The following is a 15815-nucleotide window of genomic DNA, read 5'->3' on the forward strand; positions in this document are numbered from 1 at the left end:
TCTGAACGAGACCTATAAATCAGACTTAAGCGCATTATGAGTAATGAATTAAAATCATATTTGCTGGAAAAAAATGTATCGAGTACTACTTTATATGATCCTTGTAACATCCGTAATACCGGGTTAGTGACTAAATTGAAAAGTTTCAGAATTTGGTGATCAATTTAGGAAAAATTGAAAAGTTTAGGGATTTAAAGTGTAATATTTTGATAGTGGATTAAATGGTAATTATGGAAGAATTGAAAGGGTATCATGGTCTTTTTATGTAAAAGATATTTATCTCTTATTTAAAGAGAGAAGCTTATGGGTGAGGAAGTGTCTGGAAAACTTCATTCTTCTTCTTTCTTCTTCCCGTTGGTTTACTTCATAAGGGTGAGTTAATTTCAGCTTCTTAATTCTTGAATTTATAAATTAGTTTTGATTCTTTGGGTATTAAATAAGCTTAAGGAAAGATTATATGGAATTTAAACAATAAGATAAATGAATTAAGAAGGAATTTGTAATATGAGTTTTAAGATGAAATTTTGATATGGTATGGTTGTTGAAGTTTTATGAATGAATTTGACTTGTCATCAATCTAATTAAGAAGTAAAAAGTGTTAGAATTGGAATTAGAACACATTGAGAATTTAGTGTGATTCTTGAATGCCATGTAAATGATGGAATTTTGGGTTTAAAGAAGTGATTATGGAATAGAAATGAGTTTAAATATGTGTATGGAAGTTAGGAATATTAAAGGAAGTAAAATATGAAGGTTTAAGCTGAAATAAAGTGAATTTCGAGCTCAAAAATATGATTTATGGGCAAGGGGAATCGGTACCCATTCAAGGGGAACCGATACCCCTTCAAACGAACAAAATTTCCAGAATGTCATGAGGGAATCGATACCCCCATAGTAGGGAACCGATTCCCCCTAAAGGAAAATTGTAAATATTGGTTTAATAAGTTCGTTTAAGTTGCTAGTATCAAATTACAAGGTGTAGGTATCTAATAATTGTCTTAAAATGTATAATTATGTAGATTCAGAGCCTAAACGAGTTCCAGAATCATTGACAAGTAAGATCGATAAAAAGGGAAGATAAGATATTGGAATGGACTAGTGAGGCCAGGTGAGTGCATACAAGTTAGTTTATGATGTTTAATGGAAATAAGACTTGCGACGAGTCTATTTCCTATATTATAATGCATTAATTTATGATCATAGGCATATATTTGATTTGGGTATATGTGATATATATTACAATATGTGTTAAATGATTGTGTGAATACATGTATTGTGATAAGTATAGGAATTAATATGAATGGTCTATATGATTGCATGGGAATATGAAATAGGTTATATGATAAGTGGCCATACATGTTAATAGTATAAGTGATCAATTATAAGAATTTATATAATAGATTTATATGACTACATGAGAAAGGTGATGAGTTAAATAAGATTAGACTATAGAGTAATATGAGAATAATATATTAGTGAAGGGAATTGGGTATAAATGATGATACCAAACCATAAGATAAGTATTTACTTATAGGATAATATGATATTATATGAATATAATATATAACTTTATGAAGAAGAATTGGGTGTTATATGATTTAGGTATGAAAATGATCTATGCGTAAGTATATTACGTGATTATGTGTGAAATAGAGTAAACTATGTAAGTATAAGATATGTAAATATATGGCTATGGAACAAAGTATGTAATAATACAATGTTATTTGATTTATGATTTTGATATGTGCACGGATACATGAAATGGATATAGGTTATTATATATATTACATGATTATATGAACATGTGATATGATATGGAATACATGGTTACACATACATATGGTATGTGACAGAAGAGAAATGACAAGTAATGTGAACTGTTAAATGACAATGCCCATGTTATGTGTCATGAGAGCTAGGGGTATAGTTGGCATGCCAAGAGTCGAGGGTCTATGTGGTCCTTCGGGACATTGTGGTCCTTCGGGACATATATGTATTCTTTGGAACATGTGTGAAGTCTGGTGAGACACATACTTGATCCTTGGCATATGTATATGATTCTTAAGGAATGATATATGGTCTTTATGGACAGTTACCGAGGATCTTTATGACCTCTGGACAGTTACCGAGGATCTTTATGACCTCTGGATAGTTACCGGGGTCTTTGTGACCTCTGGATAGGTCCTTCGGGACATTTATATGAGATGTGGTGACAGCAAGTGGTGCACAACCTCAATAGACTCACCTATCATTAGTTCTCACGTATATACATGGGCTAATCAAGAGAAAATAACAAATATGTGTTGTGAGATGATAAATTTAATAGCAAGGACATGAGGATGTATAGATTAAGTATATATGTTATGTGATTAAATGATAGTGACTAATGATGATTTATATGTATGCATGTATTGCTTATTAGATAATCTGATATGATTTTATATGATACGAAGAAAGCATGTAATTTGGTATAACATGATAGAACAGAACATGCATGTATTGATATATGTTATAAAGAGCATTATAAGTTTTTATGCCTCACTAAGTCTTCGACTTAGCGTGTGATTGTTTCACACGTAGGTTTCGAGAAGAGTAAAGAGTAATGCGGAGCAAGACAGGTCAGTTCTCCTTACCAAATGTCAGATCAGAAAATATATGTACTGTTTTATAGAGTGTAGTTGGCATGTAGTCTAAAGATATAAATTGTATGAACTCTAATATATTTTGTAAACGTTTTGAATAAGTTAAATGTTATCAAAGTTTTTAAATTACTCACTATTTTATACGAATAAATGTTTGAAAAGTCAATGTGACACTTCGGACTCGTATCCGGGTCAGATACGGGTTGGGGGGTGTTACATTTAATGGTATCAGAGCTAAGGTTTAGCCGATTCTTGGCATAAACTGAAGTCCAAAATGTAATAAAATGTGTACATGCCAACATAGAGTGAAAAATTTCTGATCTGATAGGGTAAGGAGTGTGATGTCTTGTTAATAGAGTTAAATTGTTATGTTATATAAGATAAGTGAATACTGAGAATGAGTTATGAGATATATATATATATATATATATATATATATATATATATATATATATATATATATATATATATATATATGTTTATATAATATGATAGATGATATATGAACATATACAAATGACATACGTTATACGATATGAATTGGATGATCATATGCACATGTGATATGTGATAGAAGTAAGGATATGAGCACATGAATATATGAGAGCTTCCAAAGTGAAGCACAAGGCGATAGACCTGAGGGTAATAGCATTCACCTGCCCTGGCCAGGCAGGGAGAAGAGCGAAAACCTCAGGAAATGTCTGTATAAGATTAGAGAATGATTCATGATGTTGAATGATATTCCGATGTGTTTTTAATTGTATACTTCATTAACTCATAGAATGAATGTATCGAAATAGTTAATAGAGTTATGAGCACCCGATCTCAATGGTGAATTTGAGGAAGGCTCTGTTGTTACAGACCTTTGGATATATGATATAAAGATAATGCTAGAAGATGTTCATTTCTCCATAGTGGAGAAATTAAATTGAGAAGTTTGTAATTATGTGGATAAGATGGAATATGGTGAACGAGTGTCACCATAAGGATGTTAAAAGATCAAGTGACGCGGTTATTGTTTGTAAAAGAGTTTGTATTCTAGATGGAAAGAGTTAGCGTTGACTAACAAGATTTTGTGATGAAATTGTATTGGATATAATTGTATATTTTGATTACGTAAATGTGATATAGTGAATGAAGTGAGGATTCGTATGGAAGTGTAAATGATAAGTTCGATATAGAAACATGAAAAGTGTGCAAGGTGATGTGAAAATATTGTTCGACTCCTTAAAGTATATGTTTAATCACAATTGAAGATGATTTAAAGTTGTGTTTTGGTCAAATGATGACGAAATACAAGTTTGGTATGGTTATAAGGTATTTAGAGAGTTATGAAGAAATAGATGGATTTATGATATAGAGTGATGAGATGGATGTTACTGTCAACGTGATGAGTGACATTACATGGAATTTTAGAAAGGTCAAAGGAAAAATGCATATTTGAATGAGAGAAAAGACAACAATGGATTGGTATTATTGGTTATTGTTTATATGATAAGCAACAGAAGATGAATGTATAAACGAAAAAGATAGTTGGAAAACTAAAGGATTGAAAAGTAAGTTTCTGATGATGACAAGAAAGAATAAGTCAGGGAAGCAACATAAGAACATTAGAAGATATGTTCTTATTAAGATGTTCAGTGAAAATTCGAGGGCGAATTTTTTTAAAAGGAGGGGAGATTTGTAACATCCGCAATACCGGGTTAGTGACTAAATTGAAAAGTTTCAGAATTTGGTGATCAATTTAGGAAAAATTGAAAAGTTTAGGGATTTAAAGTGTAATATTTTGATAGTGGATTAAATGGTAATTATGGAAGAATTGAAAGGGTATCATGGTCTTTTTATGTAAAAGATATTTATCTCTTATTTAAAGAGAGAAGCTTATGGGTGAGGAAGTGTCTGGAAAGCTTCATTCTTCTTCTTTCTTCTTCCCGTTGGTTTACTTCATAAGGGTGAGTTAATTTCAGTTTCTTAATTCTTGAATTTATAAATTAGTTTTGATTATTTGGGTATTAAATAATCTTAAGGAAAGATTATATGGAATTTAAACAATAAGATAAAGGAATTAAGAAGGAATTTGTAATATGAGTTTTAAGATGAAATTTTGATATGGTATGGTTGTTGAAGTTTTATGAATGAATTTGACTTGTCATCAATCTAATTAAGAAGTAAAAAGTGTTAGAATTGGAATTAGAACACATTGAGAATTTAGTGTGATTCTTGAATGCCATGTAAATGATGGAATTTTGGGTTTAAAGAAGTGATTATGGAATAGAAATGAGTTTAAATATGTGTATGGAAGTTAGGAATATTAAAGGAAGTAAAATATGAAGGTTTAAGCTGAAATAAAGTGAATTTCGAGCTCAAAAATATGATTTCTGGGCAAGGGGAATCGGTACCCATTCAAGGGGAACCGATACCCCTTCAAACAAACAAAATTTCCAGAATGTCATGAGGGAATCGATACCCCCATAGTAGGGAACCGATTCCCCCTAAAGGAAAATTGTAAATATTGGTTTAATAAGTTCGTTTAAGTTGCTAGTATCAAATTACAAGGTGTAGGTATCTAATAATTGTCTTAAAATGTATAATTATGTAGATTCAGAGCCTAAACGAGTTCCAGAATCATTGACAAGTAAGATCGATAAAAAGGGAAGATAAGATATTGGAATGGACTAATGAGGCCAGGTGAGTGCATACAAGTTAGTTTATGATGTTTAATGGAAATAAGACTTGCGACGAGTCTATTTCCTATATTATAATGCATTAATTTATGATCATAGGCATATGTTTGATTTGGGTATATGTGATATATATTACAATATGTGTTAAATGATTGTGTGAATACATGTATTGTGATAAGTATAGGAATTAATATGAATGGTCTATATGATTGCATGGGAATATGAAATAGGTTATATGATAAGTGGCCATACATGTTAATAGTATAAGTGATCAATTATAAGAATTTATATAATAGATTTATATGACTACATGAGAAAGGTGATGAGTTAAATAAGATTAGACTATAGAGTAATATGAGAATAATATATTAGTGAAGGGAATTGAGTATAAATGATGATACCAAACCATAAGATAAGTATTTACTTATAGGATAATATGATATTATATGAATATAATATATAACTTTATGAAGAAGAATTGGGTGTTATATGATTTAGGTATGAAAATGATCTATGCGTAAGTATATTACGTGATTATGTGTGAAATAGAGTAAACTAGGTAAGTATAAGATATGTAAATATATGGCTATGGAACAAAGTATGTAATAATACAATGTTATTTGATTTATGATTTTGATATGTGCACGGATACATGAAATGGATATAGGTTATTATATATATTACATGATTATATGAACATGTGATATGATATGGAATACATGGTTACACATACATATGGTATGTGATAGAAGAGAAATGACAAGTAATATGAACTGTTAAATGACAATGCCCATGTTATGTGTCATGAGAGCTAGGGGTATAGTTGGCATGCCAAGAGTCGAGGGTCTATGTGGTCCTTCGGGGACATTGTGGTCTTTCGGGACATATATGTATTCTTTGGAACATGTGTGAAGTCTGGTGAGACACATACTTGATCCTTGGCATATGTATATGATTCTTAAGGAATGATATGTGGTCTTTATGGATAGTTACCGAGGATCTTTATGACCTCTGGACAGTTACCGAGGATCTTTATAACCTCTGGATAGTTACCGGGGTCTTTATGACCTCTGGATAGGTCATTCGGGACATTTATATGAGCTGTGGTGACAGCAAGTGGTGCATAACCTCAATAGACTCACCTATCATTAGTTCTCACGTATGTACATGGGCTAATCAAGAGAAAATAACAAATATGTGTTGTGGGATGATAAATTTAATAGCAAGGACATGAGGATGTATAGATTAAGTATATATGTTATGTGATTAAATGATAGTGACTAATGATGATTTATATGTATGCATGTATTGCTTATTAGATAATCTGATATGATTTTATATGATACGAAGAAAGCATGTAATTTGGTATAACATGATAGAACAGAACATGCATGTATTGATATATGTTATAAAGAGCATTATAAGTTTTTATGTCTCACTAAGTCTTCGACTTAGCGTGTGATTGTTTCACACGTAGGTTTCGAGAAGAGTAAAGAGTAATGCGGAGCAAGACAGGTCAGTTCTCCTTACCAAATGTCAGATAAGAAAATATATGTACTGTTTATAGAGTGTAGTTAGCATGTAGTCTAAAGATATAAATTGTATGAACTCTGATATATTTTGTAAACGTTTTGAATAAGTTAAATGTTATCAAAGTTTTTAAATTACTCACTATTTTATACGAATAAATGTTTGAAAAGTCAATGTGACACTTCGGACTCGTATCCGGGTCGGATACGGGTTGGGGGTGTTATAATCCTACTAATTAATTAGTCAATGTATATTATCTTTTTGGTAATGTACTAATTATGTTTTTTTGAGTAAAGTTATTAAGTATATGATCCTACTATTGTTGAGGAATATGAGAAGTGGCCTTTGAGGCTTTCAACATGACCATATGGAAAAATTAATGTATATTTTAGTGGAATCTGATTAAGTTATCCTATTTATGAGGATATGATCGTTCTATTGCGGCCGTAAAAGATATGTAGAGATTGTTAAATATTTAATTTAAACATTTCTATGAATAATTATATCTTTTCATTGATAATGATAATGTGTTACTATTCATCATGAATGAATATGATTATTCATGGAGAATAGACATGATTATGTATAAAGAAAAGGTGTTATCAATAGTTTTGTAATCATTCTAATAGTCACTTATAATTCTATATAAAGGATCATAAGTATTGAAGCAAATCAAATTCAATTTAAAAGTTTCTTCTTATATTTTCGTCTTCTTCTCTACAAGTTTAAGTTTCATACTTCCATGTCCCAATAAGTGGTATCAGAGCTAGGTTCAATAATAAGTGAAGATTGCCAATAATGATATGTTTCCATTTCAATTCGATCGTCTTACAAAAGATAATTATGAGAATTGATGTCTTTGTATGAAGGCTTTGCTCGGAGCACAAGATGCTTGGGAGATCACACACAATGATTATGAATCTCCCCAAGACGAGGCTTCATTATTACAACAAGAAAATGAGTCTTTGGTGAATACAAGAAAGAAGGATCAACAAGCTCTTACTCTCATCCACCAATGTCTGGATGATTTGATGTTTGTAAAAGTGACAAATGACAACACCGTAAAGGAAGCATGAGAGATTTTACAAAATTCTCTCTAAGGAGTTGACAAAGTGAAGAAAGTTCGACTCCAAGTATTGCTATGTGAGTTTGAAACCTTGCGGATGAAGGAATTTAATTCAATTTGAGATTAATACTCAAGGGTGATGATTATTGTTAATCAAATGAAGAGATATAAAGAAACTTTAGAAGATGTTCGTGTAATTGAAAAGATCCTTCGTTCTTTAACTCTAAAATTTTATTATATGGTTTGTGATATTGAATCAAAGGATTTAGACTCTATGACTATTGAACAAGTTATGGGTGAGTTGCAAGCCCAAGAAGATAAATTCAATAGGAGACAAGATGAGTCCATTGAACAAGCCCTCAAAGCCAATGTGTCTTTGAAAAACAACCGAAAAGAAAAGAATCAAAAGGGTTGAGGATGTGGATGAGGTCAAAGTTTTGGCCAATAAGTATATGCAAGAAGTTCTTGTGAAGATCGTACAAGCAATGATGTAAGTTCGTCATCAAGAAATCAAGGAAGATCAAGGGGAAGAGGAAGATTTAATAATCAAAGATCAAAGAAACGAGGTATGACAAGTCCAATATTAAATGTTATAATTGTCATAAATTTGGTCATTTTTCTTGGGAATGCCAAAATGAAAGTAGAAATTAAGATAGGGTCAATCTCATTAAAGATCAACAAAATGTTGAAGAGCCAACCTTATTGCTGGCATTCAAGAAGGAAGATAACAATGATGCTAGTACTGGATATCTTGACAATGGAGCAAGCAATCAAATGTGCGGAGACAAAGAGGTTTTCGTGGAACTTGATGAGAAATTTAATGGTAATGTTTCATTTGGAGACTCATCGAACATCCAAATTCAAGGGAAAATCACTATTTTAATTTCTCTAAAGGATGACAGCCATAGCCTTATTATTGATGTTTATTACGTGCCCAAGTTAAACAGTAATATTTTGAGTTTGGGACAACTCCTTGAAAGAGGTTATGAAGTTCACATGAAAGATCGTTGTCTTTGGCTAAGAGATCAATATACAAAATTGGTTGTTAAAGTATCAATGTCGAAGAATAGAATGTTTTTATTGAATCTCAAGACAATTGATGCAAAGTGCTTGAAGACTAGTGTGAAAGATGATGCATGGTGTTGGCACATGAGATTGGTCACTTGAATTTTTGAGCTCCCAAAATGCTTGGAGAAAATAAGATGATAAAAGGAATTTCGATCATTAGTCACCCTAACCAATTGTATGAGGTGTGTCTCATAGGCAAGAATGCAAGGACGAGTTTTCCAAAAGAAACAACATCAAGAGCAATCGAGCCTCTTCAACTTGTTCATACCGATGTATGTGGACCAATCACTCCGCCATCATTCGGTAAAAATAGATACTTCTTACTCTTCATTGATGATTAAAGTAGAAAGATTTGGGTTTAATTCTTGAAGCATAAATCTGAGGCCTTTGGTGTTTTTAAAAGTTTTAAAGCTCGTGTTAAAAAGGAAAGTGGTTATGAGATAAAATCCTTAAGGTTCGATGGTGAGGCGAATTTACTTTTAATTAATTTAATTAATTTTGCAAAACACATGGAATATGTTGTCCTTTGAAGGTGCCCAGATCGCCAAAATAAAATAGAGTTGCAGAGAGGAAAAAGAGAAACATTCTTAACATAGCTAGGAGTATGATGAAGGCAAAGAATATGCCTAAAGTGTTTTGGGCGGAAGTTGTTTCATGTGCAGTTTATTTGTCCAATCGTTCGCCAACAAAGAAAGTGGATAATATAAATCCTCAAGAAGCTTGGAGCAGAATAAAGTCAAGTGTGAGACATTTTCGAGTGTTATGAAGCATTGCCTATGCACATGTACCCGACCAGGGTAGATCCAGACTTGACGATCGAACTTCTAAATATAATTCCGTATATAAAGAGAGATTCAAGATGGTGATCTTTCTTTTTTCCATTGCAATGGATCACTTTCACTTGTGATCTAATAGAATAATTCTAAATCCCTCTCTCATTTTCCATCAAGAAAAAAATAAAAGCTTTATTTTCTTGCCAACCAAACGTCATATACATTCATCAGAAACCCTATATATGGAGATAAACACATGATTTTAGGAGACTAACTTCTAAAATTTTAGGAGGGCAAACTTATAAAATTTTATGGGGCGAAAACATATTATCAATAGAAAAATAAAAAGGAAAAAAATCTAAAATATATGACAATTTAAAATTTTCAGAGGATGATTATCCCGGGTCACCCCCTCGATTCATCCTTGCCTATATATATCCATGCTGCCTAGTGAGCACATTCAAAGTACCTCACAATCTAATGTGCTAATGGTAACCCTTTCACTTGCAAAACCCTAGCTTACCTTTTGGCATTTGAATTCCACATTATCAAATGGAGAGAGTGACAAAGTTGTCATCCGAGAAGCCGGTTGTGATCTTCAGCAAGAGTTCATGTTGCATGTCCCACAGCATCAAAACCCTTTTCTACAACTTCGGAGTCAACCCTGCGATTCACGAACTCGATGAGATCCCTGGAGGACACGAAATCGAACAAGCTCTCTTGAGACTCGGTTGCTTGCAATCCCTCCAATCCGACCATCTTCATCGGTGGTGAATTTGTCGGTGGAGCCAACCAGATCACGAGTCTTCATCTTAACCGATCCTTACTCCCAATGCTTAAACAAGTAGGAGCCCTTTGGGTTTAATATATAAACGGCCACGTAAATTTGATTCCATGCATAGTATAGATTTCAGGTCTACTCGGTGAGTGTGTAACCTTTTCTGGTGAAGTACTTAATTGTGGTTTTTGAGTAAGAAAGTTGCGAATTACACTAATACATTATATTACTTTCTTTTAATTTAAAATAAACGACAAAACCCATCTTAATTTGTTGAGATTTAATAATTTCCGAAATGACTTTAAAAACAACATTATCTTTTATATCAAACTATTGACATAAAACTTGGCCAATTTTTTAACAAGAAAAAAGAACCTTGGTTAATAGCAATGTTGTAGAACTAATTTCTCAGTTTGTGTATGTGTTATAATTTATGTTTGAGGTTCGTGATTGTTTTCGTTAATTACTTGTAGGTCACCACTAGTTTTAATTTAAGACTTGATAAATTAAATTATGGGCATTCTTATCTTTTTAGTTAAATGCCTTTTAAGTCTATATTAAATTTAAAATTAGTAAAAATAAAGTTAGCCCTTCATTTTTTTATTCAAATACTTCTTAAGTTCTTGTTGATTTTAAAATTAGATAACTTAGTCCTTGACCCATTTTTTGAATATTTCACATATCTTTATCAATTTTGAAATTAAACAAATTAGACCTTGATTGTCTAATTCTTAAATTTTAAAGTAATGATTTAAAAATTGTGGATTCATCCTGATTTCGACCCTAACCGAAGGGGGCATGCTGCAAGAGCGTAGGTAATTGGCTGTCCTTATAAATAATGTCTCCAAAACTCGAATTGTACTTCTTTTCTATATGATACTTGCAATGTATATATTGTGAATCATAAAATGCACAAACTAAATAAGACTAAAATAGTATTTCTCCTCTCTTAGTTATGTTGTCAATCTGGAGATTGATCGCCGATCACTGTATCTTTTGTGACAATTGACATCAGGACAATTTGTGACAATTAGCATCAAAACAAAATATTAAATCAATCAACTAACTGGGTAGACTAGGAAAACACAACAAATATAGAGTGAGAACATTATGATTAATGAACCTTGTGTGAGTGATATAAATGCTCAGAATCATACCCATGGGGCCTTTACCCTAATTCCAAAGATAGAGTTTCCATCCTTTGATGGACAAAATAGTAAGGGATGCGAAAGTGTCATAAGTACTTCTTCGTTTTTGATATTCCTAAAAATCATAAGATGGAATTAGCCTACATTTATTTAGTAAGAAAGGTTGAGACATGGTTTGATAGTAATATTAAGTAAAAACATATGGTTCATTGGCACAAGTTTGCTGCAAATATTTGTCACTAGGAATATAAATGAGACAAAAAAATCGAGAATTATTTGAGATAGACTCGGTCAAAGACCAGCCAAAGTTTAATCAATACTCGAATCGAATGGATTCGACTTGAGCTCGAACTCGACTCGAATTTTTAATAAGTCAAAGTAAGCTACTTGATACCCGACTTAAAAAGCTTGCAAGCAACTCGAAAAAATAATATACTCCTTAAATTTTTAGATTTTTAAATAAAATTATTAATAATGTTAATATTTATGTGTTATTTTTATAAAAAAATACAATATAAGATTTTTATGTACTTTTAGGGTGTGTTTGGTTCACGGAATGTAAGATTACCAGTGGGAATAAAAGATTACCAGGGAATAGGATTACTGGGAATGTTGTATTTTGTGTTTGGTTGGTTTAGCAGGAATGTAAGATTACCGTGTTTGGTTAAAGGAATAAAAGATTATTGGAATGTATATTTGACCAAATTGTCCTATTATATATTTGTATAATATTACAAATTGTAAAATATTTATATATTTTCTTTAAAAAATTAAATTCATAATATTTATATAAATTTTTTTACAAAATTAAAAATATAAAAAAAAGGTTTAATGAAAGGGTAATTTTTTTTTAATCCCTGAACTTCATATAAAATTTTAATTATAGAATTTTTTTTGTAAACCTAAAATAATTTAAGGATAAATTTGTAATTTAACCTTCGTAGAATTTTTATTATTCAATGACAGATTAAGGATATTTTTTAAAGAATTTTTTTTAAGGACATTTTAGTCCAAAACGCCGGTAATCCAACAATACCTAAGGAAAGGGAGGTAATGACATTCCTGGTAATATATCCCAAAAAATCTACTATTGGTAATGTAAGATTACCGGGAATGACATTCCCGACCAATCAAACAGGAGAATGTGGATTCCATTCTCATGGGAATCTCATTCCCAGTAATGTTTTATTACCAATAGTAGATTTTTTGGGGTATATTACCGGGAATGTCATTACCTCCCTTCCCTTAGGTATTGTAACATTACCGGCGTTTTGGACTAAAATGTCCTTAAATTTTTATTTTTTTTTCAAAAATATCATTCTTCTATCATTGAATAATAAAAATTCTACGAAGGTTAAATTACAAATTTATCCTTAAACTATTTTAGATTTACAAAAAAAATCTATAATTAAAATTTTATATGAAGTTAAGGTGTTAAAATAAAATTTTACCCTTTCATTAAACATTTTTATATTTTTAATTTTGTAAAAAAAAATTATATAAATTTTATGAATTTAAATTTTTTAAAGAAAATATATAAATATTTTTCTAACTTGTTAAAAAAACAAATATATAACAAGGACAATTTGGTCAAATATACATTCCAATAATATTTTTTTCCTTTAACCAAACACGGTAATCTTACATTCTTTCTAAACCAACCAAACACAAAATACAACATTCTCAGTAATCATGTTCTCTAGTAATCTTTTATTCCCACTGGTAATCTTACATTCTGTGAACCAAACACACCCTTAAGGTTCAAGTTCTAGCTTGAGTTTGAGCTTCAATTGAGTTATAAGTTTGAGAATGTTTTGAGTTCCAAGTTTTTCGAGCTCGAGTCAAGCTTGAAAATTTTAAGTTCGCGAGCTTTCGAGTCAAGCTTGAAAATTTTAAGTTCACGAGCTTTCGAGTCAATCCAAACTTTAGATTTTTGTTTCAAATTCAAGTCAAACTTGACAATTTTAATCTAGTCAATATTTGAGTCAAACTCAATTTTTAAGTTTTCGAATTGAGTCGAGCTAAGCAATACCCAAACTTAACTTGACCCCTTTACAGCCCTATTTGCCAAGACTTCTGTGACAAGAATTGCACAAGAATTTAGTATATTAGTGCAAATGTGTTCAGTAGATTAATATCAGGAGAAGTTTGAGTAACTTAAACCTTATATGTTACAATATAATCCTTACCTAGAAGTAGGGGTGCACAAAAAATTCGAATATCCGAATATCCGAAAAAAATATCCGAAACCGGTTTTGGGAAAAACCGGTTTTTTTTTAACCGGATCGGATTTTTTTAAACCGGTTATTTTAACCGGTTTGGAGGAAAAAAACCTAGACCGGTTTTTTTTACCGGATAAAAAACCGGTTTGAAAAAAACCGGTTAAAAAACCGGTTTTTATCCGAAAAAAAAACCGGTCTGGGTTTAAAAAACAAGCCGTTAATATAGCCGTTTGTGACCGTTTTTGACCGTTTTTTTCTTTAAAAAATTACCATTTTACCACCCTAAACATGTATAAATAGGTTGGGGATGTATTTGGTTGATTACAACTTTCTCAAATCTTATTACACAACACTTAAACATCTCTCAAATCTTAGTTTTGTAATTTTTTATTCATCATGAGTAACACTGTTGAATCTTCCGTCGGGGGAAACCTTGAAGTCGTGAGAGTGATCGAACACACTCGAAACAAAGATATTTGGGATCACTACGATTTATGTGAGATGTCAAATGGCTCGAGGAGGGCGCGTTGTAAACTTTGTCTAAAGTTTCTTGCATCGGAAGGAAACACAACGTTGAAGAACCATTTGACAAAATCATGCAAGGCACTTCGCTCAAGATCGGATCCTAGTCAATCGAATCTTACACCGCAAGGTGGTGTTTGTTTACGACAACGAAAAATTACGAGAAGCGTTACAAAGTTCGTGATTACAAAAACATTACCGTTCGACCACTTTGATGATGAAGATTTCACGACAACAATTCAACAACTAATGCAACACGTTATACTCAAGTAAGTCGTACTACCCTTAGAAGAGATGCTATAAATGTGGCGTACGGCGAGGGAAAAAATGATTTTAGGATTCCAAGAACACCGTTATGGTGTGTCGCTTACATGTGACGTTTGGAGTTCCCCTCATAATACCGGAAATTCTTTTTAGCCGTTACGTCACATTGGTTAGATCAAGATAATTGGCAAATGATGAAAAGAACAATCGCGTTTGAATTATTCGGTGAGCCGCATACCGGTGCTAATTTATTTACACTTTTAAAACGGGTAATTGTCTTTATAAATTAGAAAATAAAGTTTTTTCTATATCTTTTGATAATGCATCGAATAATACAAACGCGATTCCAAGATTGAAAATATTACTTTCACCGATTTAGACGGTGCGTTTTCATACCGTTGCGTTGCACAATAATTATCCGTGCAAGCCGGTTTGGAGGTTATTGAGCCAATTAGATTAGAATTTAAAACAATGATAAAATCGATTCTTTGTAACAACAACAAAGACTAAATGATTATAAACGATTTTGTAAGTCTGTTAATAAAAAAGCTTTGGGTCCTAATTTGGATTGTCCAACTCGTTGGAACTCAACTTGGATGATGATGCATACTGCCTTAAGGCAAAGGGAAACATTGCAAAACATTCACGATCGGCTTTTCGAGGGGGTCATGTCCCAGACATTTATCCGGATTCGAGTTGGGAAACTATAGCCAAAAAATAACCGATTTGCTTGAGGTTTTAAAAATGCAACAACTTTTTTATCCGGTGTTTATTACCCTACTAGCCCGTTGGTTCTTAATCAAATATTTTTGTTGGCTACCCGACTAAATGACTTTGAATTTGAAACCGAAGTTTTTCAAGAAATTGGCTTTGCAATGAAGGAAAACTTTTAAAATATTTTAAGGAGATTCCCCCCATTTTTACTTGTGCCGCCGCTTTAAAACCCAACGTTAAATGTTGGTGGGGTTGAAACACTAATTGAACAAATTGCGTTTGCTTTAATCTAACCGATGATGAACCCAACTTTGTCCAAAACCAAAAAAATATTTTAACAAATGTTTTCGAGACATGTTTGCAATTTATTTAAATAAATACGGATCAAGTAGTGTAATACACGT

The 15815-nt window shown here is 31.8% G+C and overlaps 1 pseudogene; it reads left to right on the top strand.

The window, feature by feature from the left end:
- Nucleotides 1-10265: 10265 nt before the first annotated feature.
- On the top strand, nucleotides 10266-10628 carry LOC120189474 (annotated as a pseudogene).
- Nucleotides 10629-15815: the final 5187 nt, after the last annotated feature.

The sequence above is a fragment of the Hibiscus syriacus genome, unplaced genomic scaffold (genome assembly GCF_006381635.1).
Source record: "Hibiscus syriacus cultivar Baekdansim isolate YM2019G1 unplaced genomic scaffold, ASM638163v2 tig00116958_pilon, whole genome shotgun sequence".
In the NCBI taxonomy this organism is placed as follows: domain Eukaryota; kingdom Viridiplantae; phylum Streptophyta; class Magnoliopsida; order Malvales; family Malvaceae; genus Hibiscus; species Hibiscus syriacus.